The sequence below is a fragment of the Protopterus annectens genome, chromosome 3.part0 (assembly GCF_019279795.1).
Source record: "Protopterus annectens isolate FY-2018-M chromosome 3.part0, PAN1.0, whole genome shotgun sequence".
Classification (NCBI taxonomy): Eukaryota; Metazoa; Chordata; order Ceratodontiformes; family Protopteridae; genus Protopterus; species Protopterus annectens.
The window spans coordinates 602,782,258-602,806,171 of NC_056731.1; the positions used below are offsets into that span (position 1 = coordinate 602,782,258).

Genomic DNA, 23,914 nt, shown 5'->3' on the forward strand with positions numbered 1-23,914 from the left:
AGAAATGTAAGAAAAGTATATGTTCTGCACTGACCTTCAAGATTGTAACCGCAGTGCACCCTGCTGGAAAAGAGCAGAAATGTGTATAAACTACATGCCTAGTTAAATCTATGTGTTGATTGTAAAGGCTGGAATATACAGAGTTAACTTGCAAACTCTTAAGAAAATAAGTAAAGAGTTTTACAATGTGTATAAAGTTAGTTTATCTTAACAAAGAGACAGAATGTCTACAGCTAGAGTTTCTTTCTATTGTCTTAAGACACAAATAATTACTAGGTTTAAAATGTAAAAGTGTTAATTGTTTTATGACTTCCAATTTCAGGCAAAGTTCTAAGAGATACATGTCAGCTTCTAAGAGATAAGTATTTTTCATAGAGACATGTTAAATTCTGTTGGAATCTGGTTAGCCTGGGAACTAGATGCAGGTGTCAAATAGTGATGTCATCTAGCTAAACCAGCAGTAATGTGTATTATTAACTTAGGAACTATCAGAGAGAAAGTCTGTGCATGTTGTATTTTGTTTTGGACATGTAAACATCCCTTCAGCACTTTTCATCTATATCTGCTTTGCTGTGTAAGTAAGACATTTAGGGCATAGTATCTCTTAGAGATAGATAGGAATATAGCAAGAGTAGTCTAGATGTTTTCTGTATTTATGTGAGACTATTCTGCAATGTTGTTTTGAAATATTTCATGCGATTCTGAACTTTGGCACTGTGTTGGGTTAATGGGTATTGTATTGTGCTTTTATTATTTATTATTAAATATATTTAAACCTTTTAATTGTGGCTGGTTTTGTATAGAGATATTTAAGCTCTTAGAGTACCTGCATATGTATTTGGTGATACTGTACAGGGCTCTCTAGAATAGCCTTAAAAGTTCTGGTCACACCTATTATTTGGATAACAGTAACAATACACAATAGAATTGGGCACCCTTTGGTAAGGATCTTTATAGTAGCTGATAAGGGTGGTTGGTGGCTGGTGGTACTACCATATAGTCTGGGCAGAAGGAGGCATAGCTAGTGTACCTGTGACAGCCTTCCCCAGGAGTGTCTGTGTGTTTGTATATAAATCAGATCTCAAAGTGTTTCTGTGTGTGTGTGTGTGTGTGTGTCAGCTACTTGGGCAGGGACATGAAGCACTGGTTGGACAGCGAGGTTGTTGGAGGTTTTGGCTTAACCACTCAGCTGATATCTTAACCCTATAGCTGCGCCAGTGGGGAGTCTTATTGGGATCTGAGAGAGAGGGAGAAACCAGCCCCAGACTGACTTTGATCTTTGTGTGTACTTTACTGTGTGTGTACTTGTCATTCTCCCAATGTCCACATTCCTCACTGGTGTTAGTGGTGAGGATTGAGGCTCCTTGTTTACTGGGCCTGTGCAGGGGCATCACAAAGACAAGGAAGAAGAAACCACTTCAAAGGTAGAAGAACAAAAACAGTAATCAATTCGGGTGTGAGCAGCCCCATGAAATTAAGTGAAGGCAAAATGACTACATACAGTAAGAGATGCCAAACATAAAATGTCCTTACAACAATGGACACTCGAGTCCTATCCAACCCTAGAACATCCTGGTAATACATCACAATTAAGTCACCACAAGTCACAAAAAAAAAAAATAGGATAGTCAATTAAAATACAAAGGCAACAAATTTGAAATAATAAGCGATGGTCAGACACTGGAATAAAAGCATAAACAATCACTAAACATACAAAAGAATGCCTACAAACAAATCCACCACCAATCCCCTACCAGACAAAACATGAATAACGTCCCTAACAACCACAACAGATTTATGATACAGTAACCAAATACCACACCTATGAACTGTCCCTAAAGACCAAACCACCCCATCCCTCCATAAAGTTTCCCATTGTGAACAATGAACAGAAGAAAGCCTACCCGCATCCAACAAACAATGTCAGAGTGTAAGGCAGAAACCCAGAAAATGACAGTCAAATGCCGGGCCAATGACACCATACCATTAATATTACAAAAACTCAAAGACAAGTTAGCCATCAGTGCCAAGACGAGCAACCCCTTCAGAACCCCTCCTATGACATTTGTTTCTAAGATGTCTGCACCTAAAAGCTGAGGTCCACAGCTGAGAATCATCCATATCAGTGCATAAATCAAATTCACAACTAACAGTACCTTTAGAAGCAATACAATCACCAGTAGAAGAGGTATCAGATGGATCAAGTAATTTTCTGTTAGACTCTAACATATCAGTACCAGCAGGGACAACAAAAACAACAGGAGAAAGAGGCACAGTAGAGTGAGACCCAGAAGCAACAGAAACAGGACGAGGAGGACTAGAAGGCAAAGAAAGCAAAACAGACCCCTCCAGAGAGGAAGCAGAAGTAAGAATAGAGACAGAAGTGGGGGGGGCAAAGAAGAGAGACAAAAGGCTGCACTGGGGAAGACTCCACAGGAGCAGCAACAGAAACAGCAGAAACAGAAACATCAGAAAGTAAAGTCTGAGAAGACTCAGTTGAAACAGGTAACATAGAAGGAACAGCAGGACAAACAGAATCAGCATGAAAACAAGAGCATAAATGGCACCACTGTGGACAAACTATAGCAAAAAGAACTGTGGAACCACAATGAGTGCATTTCCTAGCAGGACAATCAGACACCAAGTGAGAAAAATCACCACAAAAAAAAAGCAAGGCTTAAGCTGTCCTGTATACCTCAAAATACCTCTCTGACCAGACAACAAACACACACCAGGCAAATGGCAAACACCAGAATCAAGAACATGTAAAGCCACCCAGGCCTTCCACACCCCATCTCAAACTCAACCAGCATCAGAATCAAACAATCTCTTAATAGAAAAAAAAGTAAATACTCCCTAAATTGTGCTTCTGTAACATAAATAGAATGAAAATACAAAATATGTTTACTCATAAAGAAACATCTACTTCATAAAGCACATAATCAGATCAAGTGTGCTGATGTTTATTTGCAGCAAGATGAGAAACAAAAGTAGAAGCAGCTTCCTGCTCTTTAAAATTAACATCAGCAAAAGCATCCCTTCCCCAATGAATAATAGCACACAAAGACTGAACAGACAAAGACAAAGGTTTCAATAAAGAATGACAAATAAACTTACATGAAAGAGGCTGACCTGAAGCAGACTTAAGATGAACCCAAGGCTTAGAAACAGTCCTGGACTGCCTCAGAGGGCTAGGCTGATTCTCAGAAGCAGAAATTGCCATTTTCACCACAGCAGCATAAGACGTGGCCTGAGAAACAACTGCAGAAGCAGCAGAAGACATAGCACTAGAAGAAGTAACCGACAGAGTTGTAGGGGGAGCGAAAACAACAGAAACAGCAGAAGCCTAAGAACAATCCCTAGGCTCCATTTCATCACCCCAATCACACACAGATAAATTACCAAAGTCACGCAACACAGCTGAAGCATGTGAAAAAGTCTGAGGCACAGATAAAGTTGTTAAATTAAAAGAAGACTGTGAATCAATAATAGAAGGCAAAGTAGAAGAAACAAGAGGAGAAACAGCAACAGTAGCTGCAGTACTTGCAGCAGAAATGGCCGCCATCTTGCTTCATTCGGACAAGAACGCAAGTACTTCCTAGGGCTTGGAGTAAGTACTCTCGTTGGTTCTAATTTTTTTGCTGTTTTTCACTGTTTAAAACATTATTTAATGTCTCGCTGCTGTTTTTCCTGCTTTTTAAAACATGTTTTAGTGTTTCCCACCTAAATTAGTGTAACTAATAGCTGTAGCATAGTCCAAATATAGGTTTGCTCTATCTGGGTCTGTTTGTAGTAGCTGCTGTTTTCTGCTCACATTTTTCAAGCCATCTTTGATTGGAAGGGGCCCTTCTGCACCACTTGTGGGAGAAGTGTGCTGATTGGAATCTGTGTGGTAAAGGGTGATTGGTCTAGGGCACACCACATCAAGGGATGTGTCAGCTTCTTGTACCTAAAACAGGATTTTAAAAAATTCAAAGTCAGTAAGCACAACTGCAGGTTGCAGAACAATACCCAAGCTGGTAAACAATTCAAAATGAACATTCCACATTATGTGATATGCAAACTAAGCCTTGAAAGACATGAAAGCATATATAAGTGGAACACTTGTAAAACTTCCACACACATTATTTATTTTATTTATTTTATTTTATTTTACATTTGTTAACCGGGCTAGTCTGGCTGGATACATGTCCATTTTCAGCAAAGGCCCGAGGAGAAAAGCTCCATTAACATACTAGTAATTTACAATAAAAAAACAAACAAACAATCAAATAACAAAAATCAAAACAAAACCAAACAATCAAAATATATAAACATAAAAGCAAAATAAAGGAACAATTATTATGTAGTTTAGTAAAATGCAGAGGCATTTTAACAATAAATAACAATGGAGAGGCAACCTTCTTTTTGTAATAATTGCTAGAGTGAGACTGCTAGTAAATAAAGAAGATTGAAAATAAACTGACATATGGAGAGTCAATAAAAATTACACTGTTTACAATTTAGAATAGAACAAGTTGTGCCAGGGCACTAGTATTAGGAAAGAGATTTGCATAGAAGTGATCTGTATATAAGCTAGAAAAAGAAAAGATGACAAGATGTAGTGATGTAGCATGTAGATGGAGGAAATAGGAAGTGTAAGAAAAAAAAAGAGAAAAGAAAAAAGAAAAAAAAATTCTGCAAGTGGGTCAGTAGAGGCATAATCAAAAGTAGTGAACAACCAGTAAAAGTGAAAGGGGGGGACTGGAAAGAGGGGAATTCTTTGCTGAGCTCAGTCAGGATTAGAGCATGGACATAGCCAATGGGTTTGTAAATGGTTTCTTATTTGTTTTTTGAAAAGGTGAGGTGACCTTAGGGTGGTCAGGTCTATGGGAAGTTTATTCCAATATGATCCAACAGTGTTGGCAAATAAGGAGTCACCTGCTTTATTGTGAGATTTGAGAGTAGTTACTAGAAGCTTGCTGGCTGAGCGAAGGGAAGTAAAATTTTTATATGGGGTGATGAGGTTATTAAGTATGGGTGTATTGGAGGGGTAATGTAGAATTTTATAAGTGATGACTAATTGATGTAGAAGTATTATGTTCTGAAGTTCTAGCCAATTAAGTTTTTTTAGATTGAGATGAGACAGTGATGAGTACGGAATGGGGAACCTGTGGCAAACCTGGCAATACTATGGTAGGCTGTGTTAAGTTTTTGAAGGTTAGCTTTAGAAAGGTTGATAAATGATGGAGAGGCATACAATAGTGTGGAGATGAGGTGAGTTTGGGCAAGAGACACTCGGGTAGTAGCAGTAAGAAAGGGCTTTAGTATGTAGAGGGTACCTATTTTTTTATTAACAGTCTTGATGGTCAGATCAATGTGACAGTCAAAGCTTAGCTGATTGTCTATAGTAACGCCCAGTAGTTTAGTGGAACAGTCAGGTTTAATGATAGTGCCATTACAGGACACAATGGAAAATGAGATTGGGGCAGATTTAAGGGTGGGGGTGAAGAGTAGTAATTTGGTTTTTTGGGGATTAAGGAGGAGACAGATATGTTGGAACCATTTTTCTGCTGCTGTAAAGACTTTTTGGGTGGAGGAGTGGAGTTCTTCTGGAGATAAAGCAGAACAGATGAGAGTTGAATCATCAGCATACTGTATACAAGTGGATGTTGGGAGTGAAGTAGGCAGGTTATTTATGAATATGGAGAAAAGGACGGGGCCTAAGATGGAATCTTGTGGGACACCGATAGTGACAGGGAGCTGAGAGGATAGATGGCTGTCCCAGAGGACTGCTTGTTTTCTATCTTTCAAGTAAGAGTCAAACCATTGTAGTGCTAATGAATCAAGTGAGAGGGATTTTAAAGTATCTAGGAGAAGTTGATGGTTCACCATATCGAAAGCTTTTGAGAGGTCCAGGAATAGTGCAGAAGAGAAAAGGTTGTTATTGCGGTTTTTGTTGATCACGTCTGTGAAGGAGAGAAGGGCAGAGGAAGTACTGTGGTGGGGCCTAAAACCATGTTGTGAGTCTACGAGTAAGTTATTTTGCAAGAGATGATATAAGAGTTGATGGTGTATGCAACGTTCCATAATTTAAGGTATGCATGTATAGAATACAGCTACCTAAAACTGTTACCCCATGTAGGCAATTTTCCATCAGCCGTCCAGAACTTAGCGGATACAAGGATATATACATGTTCTATAGTAGTAGGACTACAAACAGTAAATGCACTATTGGTACAGTAAAAAGGAAAAAACAAAACAGAAAAACTTCCTTAATAGTTAATTTACTGCTGCATTTGATGAATGACTAGGTTAGAAGGTAAAGCGTTCACTTAGTATTTCCTCAGCAGTCTGTTCATTGACTGTGTCATTGCACATCAAGAAAGTATATCAGTTGTATGCCTCTCCACTGACATCCCACATTCTCCCCACAACACAGGCAGGTTGCGTACTACTTCCTGCATATTCTTTAAAATTAGCCATTGCCTCATACATCTCCATCTCTCCTGGATATAGTACAGGAGGACAGACACAAGATTTCTCATATCCTGCAGTAATATCAATAGTGACACACCACCACAACACATTTTATTTACCTTATATTAGCATGCACAAGAAACTTTGCCATTAACAAAACCATCAGTCACCAACAGCTCATTACCTCATCATAGATAAAACTATTGAATACCACTTTCCAGCTATACTGTGTGAATAATCATCACCAGAACATGAATCACACCCACTACCTTCAGCAAAATCAGATATTTTAACCAAACTAAAAGGTTAGGCACTAAAGTGATTCTAATAAAAAAAAACAGCAGTACTACTTCAATAATCAGAAACTGGCATGTGTAACTAAAACAGTGCAACATTAGAGGTATATAAATTATAAAAGCATCTGAAAAAACCTGCAAAGTATGTCAAAATTTTAAACAAAGCAAATAGACTTAATATAAACCCACAAACTGCAAACTCAGTCACAAGTGGAGTCCTGGGTCCTCTCCTGTTTGGTATCTACTTCTCTGAAGTCCAGGCCAACATGAAGGGACTCTGGCTGACAAAGTTCGCAGATGATTGCAAGTTAGGAGCTATTAATTCCCCAAGTGTTGTTGACATCCTACAGAATGGCATCACTGAGATCAAAGACTGGTGTCAGAACCATGACCTTAAGCTCAAGGCCAAAAGATGTGCCGTCATCCCCCTTGGGAAAAAACAGTTCCCTTGAATTACCACATCAATGGTAGTCCACTGAAGACAGAAAGCATTATAAGAGATCTGGGAACACAGATTGACAACAACCTCTCTTTTGACCACCACATTGCCACTGTGGGCAGAAAGTCCTGCTGTGTGGCATATCTCGTTACTAAGGGTTCTGCATCCAGGAAGAAGGAGGTCATTGTCTCCCTCTACTCTTCTCTCATTAGGTCAGTCATCGAGTACAATACCCCATTTGGCATGTACCTCACTAGAAATCTGCAACAACTGGAGAGGCCCCAAAAAATCTCACAAAGAGGATCCTAAGCCTTAAACACATGTCCTATATGGACAGACTCAAAAAACTCCAACTATTCTCTGTCTCATATTGCCTGCTTAGAGGCAAGCTCTGCTTGACTTACAAAGCCATATCTGATCCAGCTCTGTTAGAAATGCTATATCTAAAGAAATCCCAATCCCTACACACCATACACTCCAGGGACCTCAACCTCATTACCACGATCAACAGAACATGCTGGAGGGACAGGTTCATAACCCAGAGACTGCCCATGTTCTGGAATAGACTTCCCATACATGTCAAGCAGAGCACCTCACTGGCCCTCTTCAAGAGAAATCTTGATGAGTGGATGGGAAATAGAAAATTCACACCAGGGATCACTCCAGTGGCTCTACTTGACAGAGGCACTGGGAACTAAGGTCAGTTGGCATGATGCCAGGGTAATCCTGTGGGTTAGGTTTGTAAAGGCTTCAGGGCCATTAGCCTAGTACACACCCATGAACCTATGAACATGTACACCCTGTGAATAAGCATAAAAATCAAGACTTTATTCTGCTACACTAGAGACATTATTTATGTGCCTAGTTACACTTGTTGCAGTTTATATGTTGGAAAAATAAGTAATAGGTTTACAGAATATACAGTCATGTTTAGTTTATGAAAAAGGTCAGTGCACCATTTTCTGGTTCAGTCTGGTAAAGTACAGTAAAACAAAGTAAGAAAGTTGTTGTTTTTCTAATGGATGCATAGGTTCATAGGTAAGTTCTAGGCTGTCTGCCTGAGGGCATCTATAAGCCTAGCCAGAATGTGTTGGCTTTCACCGCCCCCTTAGATTAGTTCCCTGGAATGTGTTGGCTTTTGCCGCTCCCTTAGATTAGTTCTCTGTGTCCCGGTCCAGCAGAGCCATTAGTTCCCTGTGCCTCTGTCCAGCAGAGCCACTGCATTGGTCCCCGGGGTAAATTTTCTGTTTCCCATCCATTAGTCAAGGTTTCTCTTGAAAAGTGTTAGTGAGGGGCTCTGCCTAAAGTAGATTGGAATGGCATGCATAGTTATGAATGGTGAAGCATGCTATACCAGCAAGCCGTTGACACTATAACTGAAAATGCAACTATAAGTAAAAGTATAACTGTAAATAAAAAATAATCATCAGCATTTAAACTGTAACCTAGTTTACACAACTGGATCAAAATGTTGCTTACACAGTAACTATTCTGTACATACTATACATACAGTCAGGTATAGAAGGAAGTCAAAAAGTTGAGGAAGAATGGAAAGAAGGTGAGAAGATAAGAAAGGAGGGCTGTAATGGGAAGACTTCACTGGTGGAGAATCAAAGTACAATATAAAGAAAATGAAAGCCTGGGGGAGGGAAATGGGTTTAAGTTAAGTTGAATGAATATTAAACAGCATTTGAGACATAGGGCAGGATTCACGAAGGCTTGCATGGAGTCTAAGAGTAGTGTAAGACTCCATGCAGCCTTCGCGATCCAGGAACAGCCCTAAATTCCGTGTAAGAGACCAGCTAAAATGTCTCTTACATGGAGTGGGCGTGGATATGCTAATCACCTCACTTGCAGCCCAAAGGCATGCAAATGAGGTAGATTAGCGATCCACGAAGCCCAAAGCAGCCCGTGTAAGAGCCGTTTTAGCTGCAGAAATGTACTCAGTTGACAACTGAGTACGTTTCTGCAAAAACCACAATGGAGCCATGTCAGCTCCAAATAAAGGGTGCATATGTGTCAGGCAGCATGCCAATGGCCAAATATGTGGCCATTGGCAAGGTACCCCGATGCAAATATGAAAAATAAATATTTTTTTTTTCGGCGATCGCTGATGTGTAAACGCAGCACAGCCCCGCGCAAACGGGCTGCGCTGTATAAAACATAAAAATGAAGGTTATAAACCCACAAATGTGGGTTTTATGCAATACATGGATTTACAATGCAGGGACCAGCAGATCAAAAACAACATGGCCACCGTTTAGTGGTTGCTAAGGGGGGAAGCTGAGTCTAAGACATGTAACTAAGCATTAGTAGGCAATCTGATGTAAATGAGTGTTAGGATACTGAATTCCACTGTCACATAGCAAATGAGCACATTCTGAGTAGTGTAAGAGATACATAAGGGGAGGAATAGAGTAGGAGATAGGTGACATCACAGGGGGGAATGGTAGAAAGAAATGCAGTTCATTGGAGGTCAGTGTTACATGACAGATGTCAGACACATATCATGGAAAGAGGAGTGCCACAACATAAGCATGGGAAAGTCAAGAAATGGAAGGTGTACACTGTTGCTTACACCAAAGTTTCTTGCTGGGCATGCATGCGCACGTGTGCACGCCATGAAGCGAGAGTAGGGCAGTGTGTGCGCGTGTAAGGCAGACTGAGCATGTGGGAGCCTGTTGGCAGACTTGTAAGACTGTTTGCTCTGGTGTGCACGTGTTTTAACCTGAATAAGCAGATTCTGAACCGTGTAAGCATGTGTGCGCGCGTGTAAGCCACTGTGAGCGTGTTTCTGCTAGTATGCATGTTGCTCCCCCCTGAGGAAACAGAAAGGAAAAAGGAAGCAACAGAATTATTAGGAAGCTAGCAGGGAATACTGCTGGAGCTAGCAGGTGAAAACAATTAGAAGCAGGCAATTACACAGGCAGAATAGTAGCTCAGCCCAGCACTTAAAACTCTGCAAACAGCAGTGCAGGATGTTTCTCTCAAGAGACACTGCAAGACAGGAGTAAGCTATTAGAAGTGAAAACTGAAAAAGCTGAACTCAGAGCAGAAATGCTAGGGGCTGCCATAGCTGTCATAAGGAGACATAGGCTACTTGCTGAGGGTGGTGACAATGCAGATGGTGCCAGACAACCCACAGTGAGGAGACGGAGAAGAGTGTACAGGCCCAGGGTCACCTACCATGGGTTACATGAGCTGGAGATAGTAGAGCGCTATAGAGTGGACAGAGACCTCCTGCAGCAAATTGTCGAGCTGTGCAGGCCACGCCTCACACACAGAACCAACAGAGGGGAACCCATCCCAGTGGAAACCAAGGTATGTGTTGGCATAAGAATACTAGCAACAGGTACCTTCCAGAGACCAACTGGTGATATGATGGGGATATCACAGGCATCAGCCTCCAGGGTACTGCACCAGTTCCTGGATGCCATGTCAGCACATGTCGGTGATCATGTATATTTCCCCAATGCCCGTGAGGTATTGGCCAGCAATATGCGTCTCTTCCAGCAAATAGCGGAATACCCTGAGGTAGTGGGTGCAATAGACTGCACGCACATATGCATCAAAGCACCAGCCGGTGAGAGGGGTAGGGCCTACATTAACCACAAGGGCTTCCCCTCCATCAACTGCCAGGTCATGTGTGATGCCCAGGGCATAATAATGAATGTGTGTGCTGGCTGCCCTGGGAGCTACCATGATTCCCATATCTGGCATTTGACGCAGCTGTACCAGACATTTGCCAGTGGGGACATCCCACACAGACACCTAGTGGGGGATGCAGGTTATGCACTGGAGCCGTGGCTGATGACACCCATCAGAAACGCACACACACCTGAACAGGAATGCCATAATGAGGCACACGCACAAACACGTAATGTAATAGAGCATGTGTTTGGGCTGCTCAAGTCATGGTTCCAGTGTCTGGACACATCTGGTGGAGCCTTGCAGTACTCACCAACTACATGTACCCAAATTGTCATGGTATGTGCTATGCTACATAATATGATCTTGCGAAAACAGCTGCAGCAGGACCAGCATAGGGCCGGGCCAAACAGCCCCCCACCATTGCCAAGGCCATCACAGGCAGAGCATGACTCGGAGGAGGAACAACCTGAGCCTGCCCCAGTAGGCAGAAGGAGGCGTGCCCAGTATGCCCTGGCCTTGGCAAAGAGGCAACGCATAGCACATACACTGGCTCAGTAGGAACCCTGGGAATGATACCCTCTCTGACTCACTCATATAATAACATGGATGCCTAAAATGACATAACCTGCTCTCAAACATGTACAGGGAGTGTAATATGTGCATCTGACAGAGGCAGCCCTGCAGCACCACCTGAGGCATGAATGCCATGTGTTAAGTAATGTAACACCATGTAGTATATGCACACGTGAGGACCCTGACTAACATCCTACCCTCACCAAGCATGATGCCACAATATGACAATGGGATGATCAATTGCAATAATTGGCTGAAGTATTGCAGTTAGTCAAAGGGGATCCAATGTGTGCCAGCCTGGGATGACATGCTGAGCATGACATGATGCTCCACCTGCTAGGGGTGGCATGCACCTATCAGTCCAGGCCTTATGGATACTGGCAAAGGCTGTCATTGCCCACAGCATGCCCTGAATAGGTAAGGCTCAAAACACAAACCCACCCCCATTGGTATCACAAGGGATAAGAACCTAGATGTAATGCTACCCAATGCCAGAAGTCTAAACAGCAAGATGCATGCAGTGTAAACTCACCCAGTATGGAGAATGTTGATATCTGACCTGTAACAGAAAACTGGGTCAAGGCTCACAACAGCACCCTAACACTACCAGGTTACACCTCATACTGTGCTGTACAGCCTCAAAACATGGAACAAGCTACAAAAGGAGGGTGACTAGCAATAATTGTCAAGGATAACCACACCCCTATGTTGGTACCACAACAAGAAGCAGCATGGACTAGCCATGGTCAAGTAACAGTGGCTAAAACTGCTTCCCAGTTTATAGCCTGCTACAGACTACTGTCCTAACACCAGGAACTGCACCTGGCCTATGTTGGAATACATGAATATATCAAGCCCCCCCAAACCACATTATATTGGTTGACTGAAAATACCCAGACATAGACTGGGAGCATTATACTAGCTCCAACACTGTAGGAGAAAAGTTCCTAGAATCCATAAACCAAAATGCCCAGGAACAACGTACCACTCCCACAAGAAGGGTAAGCATACTGGATGTGATAATCAGCAACATGGGTACTGGATGGCAAGATGAGAAGTGTATCCCTCACTGGTAAGACCAGACCATAGAGTAATCACACTGGATATACACATCCTGACCACAGTCCCTGGCCAGAAAACCACAGTGAAAAACATGTGTAAAGCAAAAGTTGCACTCCTCCAAACTGATGTGGAATCCATTAAAGGCCCTGTGCAGGTGCAAAATATGGGCCACACCTCAGAACCTGTTATACAGGCATTCCATGAACACAGCCAGGAATGCTTGGATTATGCAATCACAAATAACAACAAGACACAATGCCATACACACAGGCATCTGGCATGCTGGACTCCAGCCATTACCAAACCATGCAAGAGAATGAGGAAGCTACTACATGATAGAGCAAACATAAAAAGGGAAGTAATCACTGATCAGTAGTATGGCAATAAAATATGTCCACACATACAATCCACTAAGGCCAGCTACAACAAGTTGAATCTGTGAATCCTGAGGCAATGTTACACCTGCCCCAAGTACACAGACAACCCTCAACTCCCCCCAAGAAATACAAATATATGTGAGAGATGCAACCATTTATCCAAACAGAGGCTGAGCTCCCTCAACTCAGTACTGTCAAAACTAGTCAGGAGGAGAAGGTAACCACACACACCACAAACCCAGTCCCACATAGACCTATCACAACTGCAAACCAAAGACATAAACACAGAAAAACATTCCCGGAGGCCCTAATTACAAACACACCACACCAACAGAGGCCTCCAAAGCAGACCCCAAGCAACCACAACCTCCAAACATAGCACATGCAACACACAGTACACAAAGCTGGTGTGCCAAACAGTCACAGGCCAGAAGGAGAAACAACATGCCTGATACAGTTGTAATAGGTGACTCCATAGTCAGACACACTGCTGTCCCGCTCACCAGACTGAACAAGGGAAAGGGTACAGTAAGCTGCCTGTAGGCTGCTACAATACGCCACATAACACAAGTACGCAGGTCACCCCAAAGCAAGTAGAAATATGATGCAGTCATTGTCCATGCTGGCGTGAATGACCTGAGATGTACCTCCCTGGACTACATGAAAAGAGACATAGATGAGCTCTCTGAGTATGTACTCCAGGCCGGTATGACACTGACCATTTGCAGCATCCTACCCTCACCAAGAATGATGCCACAGTACAAACACAGAATGATCAGCTTTAACAAGTGGCACAATTACTGCTGTCATTCCAAGAGGATCTAATGTCTGTCTGCTTGGGATGTCATGCTTGACAAGCCATGCTGCTGTTCCAGGGATGGCTTGCACCTGTTACTTCTGGGCATCTGGATATTGGATACGGCTTTTGCCACCTCCATAGAGCCTTACGTAGGCAAGGCTGAAAAAACTAACCCACCACCCTAGAAAACATAAGTGGTAAGAAACATAAGGGTAATGCTGACCAATGCCAGACGTGTAAACCGCAATATGCATGCTCCTGAGGCCCTCCCCAGTATGGAGAACATCGATGTCTGTGCAGTGACAGAAACCTGCTGCAAGCCTCCTGACAGCACACCAGCACTACCAGGTTATACCTCATATCATGCGTTATGGCCCCAAAACCTGGACCAAAACATAAAAGGAAGGGGAGTATCCATATTCAGCACAGACACCCATACGTCCAGGTAACTGACAATGCATGAAGCATCGGAGACCACCCATGTGCACCTAACCATAGGCAAAACTGCTGTACAGTCTGTAGCATGCTACAGACCACACTCTCACACACAGGAACCCCACCCAGCCATCCTGAAGACACTGGACAGTATGAATGTCCCACCAAATACCAAACAAGGTACTCACAAATTACCACATAGGTGGTAAACCATTATGTATGGAAGGAGTAATCAGGGACCTAGGGACACAAGTGGACAGTAACCTGTTATGTGACACTCACATTGCCAATCTGGCTAGGAAGACTGTCTATATTGGACACCGTATCATGAAAGGATTCACATCTATGTCAACAGAGGTCATTGTGCCCCTGTACTGTTCTCTTATCAGACCCATAATCTAGTACAATGCCTCATTTGGGATGTACCTTACCTGACACCTGCAGCAGTTAGAAAGACCTCAAAGGTACCTCACCAAGAGGATAAAGGGTCTCAAATATATGTCATATGCTGCCTGGCTGTAGACACCCCAGCTGAATGCAGTCACATACTGCCTACACAGAGGCATTGTATGCCTGTTGTACAAGGCCATGTCCAACACAGGAGTAATGGACATGTTCCACCCCAGAAAACCCAAAGCCATCAGAGCTGTGAGAGTGAGAGATGTCATCCTCAACACATAATGAAATAGGATGTGCTGGAGGGACAGATACATAACCCAGAGGCTCCCTACACCCTGGAACAGAATCCCACTCCATGTTAGGCAGAGCCCCTCACTGACACTCTTCAACAGGAATCTTGCCAAGTGGATGGATGATCGTAGATGTACACTGGGGGTCTTCACTGTGTCACGTCCAGACAGAGGCACAGTAAAGTAAATCATAAATGGCCATAATATTCACATAGCAAGGGGTGGCGAAAGCCACACACACTCTGGCTAGGCTTATAAATGCCCTAGGGTGGATAGCCTAGTATGAACCTATGAACCTATGAAGATACAAATTGTACAGGACACTAAGGATAATCACAAGGCTTTCTCAACTGATGGTAGGAACCTTGTTGGGAATTCACGGATATGCTCTGAATCACTCAAATATTACAAACAACATACCAAACACACACACACATATTGCCAACATACAACCTGACAGATGCAGTGCAAACCCACACCCCAGAATGCAAAATATCTATCCCAGCAGACTGCTGGCCCCCTGACATTGCAGATGCTGAGGTAACAGCCAGCATCTACAAAGCAAAACACACAGCAGCAATGGTATGAGATGGTGTCCTGGGCTGAGTCCAACATGGACTCCAAGAAGAATGGAATGCCAAATCACACTACTGCTCAATGTCAGCCTTACCACAGGATATGTACCCAAAGAGCAGTGTACAACAACAGTGGTCCTTCCCAACAAAGGTGTTGCCTGAATGGATACTGAAAACTACCACCCCAGAATCCTGACAAGCTTGGTCTGCACAGCTATGGAAAGGATCAGCATGTACCGCAGACATAAAGATATTGGGGACCTACTGACACCGGACCCTACCCAGTGTGGCTTTCTTAAGTGCAGATGCTGCCCCTTAAACATGTTTGACTCATTTGAAACAGTCATTAAGGTCATTGATGAGGGCAATGTGGTCCACACAGTGTAGCTGGACCTTGCAAAGGCTTCCATACAATACCCCACATGTTCATTATAGATAGGCTCACCAGCTTAAATATAAACCCCTATGTCAGTAGAGGGGTTGCAAACCAGACCAAGGACAGAACTGACATGGTCAGACATGCTGCAGCCATGTCAGACTACAAACCAGATATAACTGGCATCCCACAAGGCTTGGTCCTGGGACCTCCCTCGTTTGGTATATATGTCCCATAGGTACAGGCCAACATGGAAGGACTGTGTCTGAACATGTTTGCAGAGGACTACAAACTGGCCACCATATCTGACCCTCCAGCTGACACAAGCATCCCACAAAAGGGCCACATAGAAACAGACAACTGGTGCCATAGCCATGTCAGCAAGCTAATTGCAGAAAAGTGTATAGTCAACCCCTGTGGATATACAGTAAGTGCCCACCAATTACCACATAGGTGTTAACCCATTAAGTACTTAACATGTAATGAGAGACCTGGGGACACAAGATGATAGATATCCTGCATTGGACAAACATGTGGCTGTAGTGGTTACAGAAACATACCATATACCCACCTACCATGAAGGTTGTCAGATCTAGATAAGGGGAGGTCATTGTGGCTCTGCAGTCATCCTTCATCAGCGTTACAATTGACTACAATAGCCCCTGTGGGATGTACCTCAGCAGACACCTCCATCAACTGTAAAGTCCCCAAAAGTACCTCACCAGGAGTATCAAAGAGCTTGAACAGATGCCATGTGTTGCCTGATTAAACAAACTGCAGCTCCACACACTGCCATACTTCCCACCCAGAGGCAAGCTGTGCCTGATGTATAAAGCCATGTCCAAGCTGGAATCAATGAACATGCTGCACCTTGTACAATCTGAATGGCAGTGAGCTATGCACATGAGAGACCTGAACCCCAGCACTGACATACATAGGACAAGCTGTACTGAATGATCCATAACACAGAAGCCACCACCACTCATGAGTAAACTCCCAGTACAGGTTAGCCAGAGAGTCACTCATCGACTCTCCTCAAGAGGAATCTTGATGAGTGGATGGGAGATGGTAGGTTTACCCTGGGTATCACTGTTATGTCATGGGTAGACGGAGGCACAGTATACTAACCATGACATATGTCATGGCAAACTCCACCTACAATGTGTGTCAAAGGACAAACACACTCTCCGACTAGCATTAGAAATGGCCTAGGGCACATCGCTAGTGTTTGCCAATGTACACCTATGTTGTGGAATACACTACCAATGTTGGACAAGCCTGGTTTAAGTAGTTCATATCTGAACATAATGCAACATGGTCAGATGTGCACAACTGGCCCCTAACCAGGCTGTTGTGCTCACTATGAAAATGTAAAGCAGTGATAGGACTAAAGGCCAAGATACTGTCCACCGCAGTGAAAGTACTGAACCAGTACACTATACGGTACTACAGTGTTAGGTCAGTATAAAAGGATGTTGACAACTGTATGCAAAGTATCCCATGCAAACCCTGCAGGCAGAGTATAATCCCTGTTGTGTTCAGACACAAAGCAGTTGGACAGTAACTACACAACATGACACACAACACACAACCATAAACGTGAGATATTGTTGAAGTTCACACTCATCCACAAATGTGGTGGGCTGCAGAGTTCAACATATGGAAAGCTCACACTGGGCATGCCCGCACACTTTGAGAAATGAGACATATGTCAGACAACATGCCATGGGAAGCCTGAACTGGGCATGCTCACACACTTAGGCCAAATCTCAGTTTAGCATTTGGCCACACATATCTGGTATTTGTACGTGTAATTCCAGGAACCAACCACATTACAGCAATCTGCCCAGTGCACACAGTTAAATGACTACAGAGACATACGTGATATAGTGGATCCCTCCCATATTCAAACATCTTCCACAGATACACAAGTTGTTCATAGAAACAGGGAATGCTATGGCAATAAAGACCTGCAAACAGTCTATCAGCAACAAATATTGTGCATCTGACAATTAAACATATGGGTGTAGAGGTCAACACTAGGCTGTTTGCCCTAGGGAATGACAGCTTAGCCAGAGTGTGCTTGGCGTCTGGCTCCCCAGTACAGTAGGCTACTGTGCCACTGTAAAGTAGGTCACATAAGGCACCGTGTGAGGCTAGTGTGCTGTGCCTCTGTCAAGCAGGGACACAGTGGAGATCCCAGGGGTTGAATTTGCTAAGCCACATCCATGTTGTTTGTGTGTGCTGGAAGAGGGTTGCTGAGGACCTCTAACAGTATGTGGGCATCAATAACAGACTGAGGGGAGCCTTATCTGCATTGTCTGGACAATTTCACTGTCAACACTTTGTCGTGATGATTATGAGGGATTGAAGTGTCGTGCCAGTACTGTTCAGAGATGTCCTCCCTCTGTGGGCTACTGCTCTGCAATGTATTAGCTCACTCTGTCTGTTGGACAGCTCATATATGGCTGGTGTACACCTGACAGGTGTCCTGTTGTGGAGCAGTCATGGGTATATTTGGGATAGCATGATCAATGCAAACCTTCCACATGCTCATAGAATGCAATTGTCAAGGAGTATGCAGAGTGGCCTGTATACTCCCCCAGCATGGGTCCTTTGAAGTCTTCCACCCCAGTCTTCACAAGTGTAAAGTCTGCTTTTGATAAATACACTTTGTTTGCAGTGACAACCTTGCCTGGGGGTGGGGATGGGATATGGATGTCCAGGGAAAGGTGGGTATGGCCACATATCAACAATGGTGGTCTACCTCTGGTGTGGAACAGTGAGTACCCATGTTGTAGATGGTCAGGTGCAATATGTATTCCCCCTTGTGGCTGTGGTGAGTGGTCCTGCCATAGCACATGGACTCACAAATTGTAGTGGCTGTAGGGTAATGTTGTAGAGGCCTGAGTAGTTCCCACACACAACATACCTGTACCTGACGTTAACAACTGGAATGGTGTATGTGAACACCTGCATATCTTGGCACTGTTCCTAGGGAAGCAAAGTGTGTCTCCTGGATGTGGGAGGGGTGGTCCAAACTGGTTGTGTTGTGTGTTACAGGTCCTGTGGTCACGAAGCATGGTATAGAACATAACCTGCCAGTGCGATGTGCATAACTGACCCTGAAGTAGGTGGCTGCAAATGCATATATATGCTATCCCCCACCTGACAGGTAGTACTAGATGTACATACCTCTGTAGAAATAATGATGTCAGCACCCTATAAATACTGCAGGTGCAGAACAGATGCCCAGTAATTCGGATAGTGCTCTCTGCTAATGTGTCTCCCTCAAGTGTCATAATATAGTTAGGTAGGGGTTTGAATCCTGCAAATGCTCAGCATGTGTGTGGGTGAGTGGGGTTGGTGTGTGTGCAAGTCTGTGTGAGGGAAATGTCCCTTTTGGCAACTGGGAAAACACAGTACAGGATGCACATTCCCCTTTCTAAACACTGATGATGTCAGCACCCTATAAGTACAGCAGGAGAAGGGAAACCTCCCAGTAATGCGAATAGCATGCTCTGCTAATGCATCCATCTCGAGTGTCATAACATAGTTAGGTAGGGGTTTGAATCCTGCAAATGCTCAGTGTGTGTGGAGGGGGTTAGTGTGTGTGCAATTCTGTATGAAAGAAATGTCCCTTTTGGCAACTAGGAGAACACACTACAGGATGCACATTCCTCTTTCTAAACACTGATGATGTCAGCACCCTATAAGTACAGCAGAAGAAAGGAAACTGCCCAGTAATGCGAATAGCGCGCTCAGCTAATGCGTCCATCTCGAGTGTCATAACATAGTTAGGTAGGGGTTTGAATCCTGCAAATGCTCAGTGTGTGTGGAGGGGGGTTAGTGTGTGTGCAATTCTGTATGAAAGAAATGTCCCTTTTGGCAACTAGGAGAACACACTACAGGATGCACATTCCTCTTTCTAAACACTGATGATGTCAGCACCCTATAAGTACAGCAGGAGAAGGAAAACCTCCCAGTAATGCGAATAGCGCACTCTGCTAATGTGTCTGTCTTGAGTGTCATAACATAGTTAGGTAGGGGTTTGAATCCTGCAAATGCTCAGTGTGTGTGGAGGGGGTTAGTGTGTGTGCAATTCTGTATGAAAGAAATGTCCATTTTGGCAAGTAGGAGAACACACAACAGGATGCACATTCCCCTTCTAAACACTGATGATGTCAGCACCCTATAAGTACAGCAGGAGAAGGAAAACCTCCCAGTAATGCAAATAGCATGCTCTGCTAATGCATCTGTCTTGAGTGTCATAACATAGTTAGGTAGGGGTTTGAATCCTGCAAATGGCAAGTGTGTGAGTGTGTGTGCAATTCTGTGTGAAAGAAATGTCCCTTTTGGCAACTAGGAGAACACACTACAGGATGCACATTCCTCTTTCTAAACACTGATGATGTCAGCACCCTATAAGTACAGCAGGAGAAGAAAACCTCCCAGTAATGCAAATAGCGCACTCTGCTAATGCATCCATCTTGAGTGTCATAACATAGTTAGGTAGGGGTTTGAATCCTGCAAATGCTCAGTGTGTGTGGAGGGGGTTAGTGTGTGTGCAATTCTGTGTGAAAGCAATGTCCCTTTTGGCAACTAGGAGAACACACTACAGGATGCACATTCCTCTTTCTAAACACTGATGATGTCAGCACCCTATAAGTACAGCAGGAGAAAAGAAACCTCCCAGTAATGCAAATAGCACGCTCTGCTAATGTGTCCATCTTGAGTGTCATAACATAGTTAGGTAGGGGTTTGAATCCTGCAAATGGCAAGTGTGTGTGAGGGGGGTGGAAGTAGGGTGTGTGCAATTACATGTGTGAGAGAACTGACCTTTTGCCAACCAGTACAACACACCAGCTGCTGCATATACCAATCTCTACACAGAGATGATGTGAGCACCCTACAAGTACAGCGGAAGAGGCCAAATCTCCCAGTAATGCAAATAGCACGCTCTGCTACTGTGTCTCTCACTACTGTCATAGCACAGTTAGTTATGGCTTTGAATTCCACACATGCCACGTGTGTTTTTGTCACACAGAATGCCCATGTGTGTGGGTTGTTGTTCACAATAATGCATGACATTGATTAAACCAGTAATGGCAATGGACACAGATGATGTATGTGTGTGCCAAATACACATATGTACCTGTGACCTTCAATAGTTCCCATGGGTCATACCAGCCTGTGCCACATGCTCAGAGAGCCCTTCCATGTTCCCTATCATGTAGTCCAGGGAGGTACATCACAGGTCAGCCATAGTGGCATGGACAATGACTGAGTCATATGTGTCCATGCCTCTGACTGACCTGTATGCTTGTGTCATGTGGTGAACCATAGTGCCCCACGGGCATATCACTGTGACCTTCACCTTGTCCAGCCTGGTGAGCATGACCTCACTGTACCGGACAATAAAGGTACCTAACACAACTGTAGCAGGTGTGTTGTCTAGCCGTACAGGCTGTGACTGTTTGGCACACAGGATTTGTGTGCTATGTGTTGCATGTGCTGTGTTCTGGCTTAACGTATGCCTGTGTGCCAGCTGCAGAGGTGTCTGCTGCTCAGGCAGGATGCTATTCTGAGGCTCCATGAATGGCCCAGTGTGTTCACGTGTTTGGATTGCTGTCAGTGTAGGTCTACATCAGACTGGTATTGTAGTCACTGTAGTATTTCATGCCACCTGACAGGTTATGCCAGTACTGGGTTCGGACTGCTTAGTCCCCAGTTTGGCTATGTGGTTGCATCTCATACATGTGTTGTACATCCATGTGTAGGGGAGAGGGTTGACTGTGTACATGTGGCAGCTGTGACATTGCCACATGACCCACATATACCACAACTGTACCATAGAGGTGACTGACAAGTGACCTTTGCACATGCTACCATAGTATTGTGATTGCCATGGTGATTAACAGCACATAGGGCCAATGGGGAACAAGGTACATAGGTTCATAGGTTCATAGGTTCATCGGTTCATACTAGGCTATCTGCCCTAGGGCATTTATAAGCCTAGCTAGAATGTGTTTGGCTTTCACCACCCATTTTAAATTAATTTGCCATGCCCTTTTCCGAGGTTAGTATACTGTGCCTCTGTCTAACAGTGACACAGACGTGATACCCAGGGTAAACCTACAATCTCCCATCCACTCATCAAGATTCCTCTTGAAGAGAGTCAATGAGGGACTCTGCCTAACCTGGACTGGGATTGTATTCCAGAGTGAAGGGAGCCTCTGGGTTATGAATCTGTCCCTCCAGCATGTCCTATTTATTTCAGTGCTGAGGTTCAAGTCTCTCGAGCACGTAGCTCGATGGGATTTGGATATTCTGAGGTGCAGCATGTCCATTAATTCCGGGTTGGACATGGCTTTATACGTCAGGCACAGATCGCCTCTGAACAGGCGGTATGCCACTGAGTAGAGCTGGAGTTTCTTTAACCGGGCAGCATATGGCATCTGTTTGAGCCCTTTGATCCTCTTGGTGAGGTACTTTTGGGGTCTTTCCAGTTGCTGCAGGTGTCTGGTAAGGTACATCCCAACAGGGGCATTGTACTCAATTATGGGCCTGCTGAGGGATGAGTAAAGAGGCACAATGACCTCCCCTGATCTAGATGTGAATCCCTTCATGATGAGGTGGGCTATATAAAATGATTTTCTAACCACTGTGGCCACGTGGTTGTCAAATGAGAGATTGCTATTAACTTGGGTCCCCAGGTCCCTAATTACTTATTCTGTACTTAATGGATTACCACCTATGTGGTAATTTGTGGGCACTTTGTTTTTGCCAAAGGGGATGACTATACACTGTTTGGCATTTAGCTTGAGGCCATGGCTCTGGCACCAGTTGTCTGTTCCTATGAGGCCCTTTTGGAGGATGCTTGTGTCGGCTGGAGAGTCGATTATGGCGGCCAGTTTGCAGTCATCTGCGAACATGGTCAGCCACAGTCCTTCCGTGTTGGCCTGTACCTCCGAGAAATATATACCGAACAAGAGAGGTCCCAGGACTGAGCCTTGTGGGACACCACTTGTAACTGTTTTGGAGTCTGACATGGCTCCAGCAATTCTAACCATGTGGGTTCTGTCCTTGAGCCAGTTTGCAATCCATCTAGTGACATAGGGGTTGATATTTAAGCTGGTGAGCTTCTCTATAATGCCCGGGTGGGGTATTGTATCGAAGGCTTTTGCGAGGTCCAGGTAGGCTGTGTGGACCACCTTCCCCTCGTCAATGGCCTTGGTGACTGTTTCAAAGAAATCAACCAGGTTTAAGAGGCAGGATCTGCCCTTAACAAAGCCGAACTGGGTAGGACCCAGTGTCTGTAGGTCCCCAATATCTTTATTTATGAGGTCCATGATGATCCTTTCCATAGCTTTGCAGACCAAGATAGTCAGGCCTATGGGGCGATAGTTTCCAGGATCTGTTGGGGCAACACCTTTATGGAGAGGGACCACTGTTGCTGTACGCCACTCTTTGGGCACATATCCTGTAGTAAGGCTGAGATCGAACAGTAGTTTTATGTTTGGGTTTAGCTCTTCTTGGAGTTCATGTAGGACACAGCCCGGGACACTGTCTGGTCCCATTGATGCTGTGTTTTTGCTTTGGAGAGGGCGGCTCTTACCTGAGCATCTGAGATGTCAGGGGGGCAGCACTCTGATGGGATAGATATTTGCCCTTTTGGTGTGGAGGGGGGGGCGTTTGCGCTGAACCTGTCAGCTAGGATGTTGGCAATGTCTGTGGGTTCGGTGTTTCTTTTGTCATTTGGGACTAATTCTGAGCATATCTGGGAATTACCACCCAGGTTCCTAACATAACTAAAGAAAGACTTGTGATTATCCTTAGTGTCCTGTGCAATTTCCTCTCGAAGCTGGCCTTAGACAATTTTATGAGTGCCCGTAGTTGTTTGCTAATACTGATCAGTGATGCCTTCCCTTTTTGGGAATTTGCTCTATCATTTAGTAGCTTCCTCCTTCTATTGTATAGTTTGTTTATGGCTGGGGTCCACCAGACAGGACGTCTGCCTTTGGAGGATTGGGTCTTGGTTTTATTTGGGTGTAGTGTCTGTGATTAGTTAGCACTGGCATATATGACTGCTCACGTGGACAAATGCCAGGTAAGTCATATGCAATGTGTCACAGGCAACATACATGTGAACAGGACAAACAGTGACGTTCTGTGAAGTGAGA

The 23,914-nt window shown here is 44.1% G+C and overlaps 1 protein-coding gene across 3 annotated transcripts in view; it reads left to right on the forward strand.

The window, feature by feature from the left end:
* The window catches only part of ITGA9 (integrin subunit alpha 9), a 5,160,704-nt gene that overhangs the window by 4,876,667 nt on the left and 260,123 nt on the right, over window positions 1-23,914 (forward strand). The gene's annotated exons all lie outside the window — the stretch shown is intronic.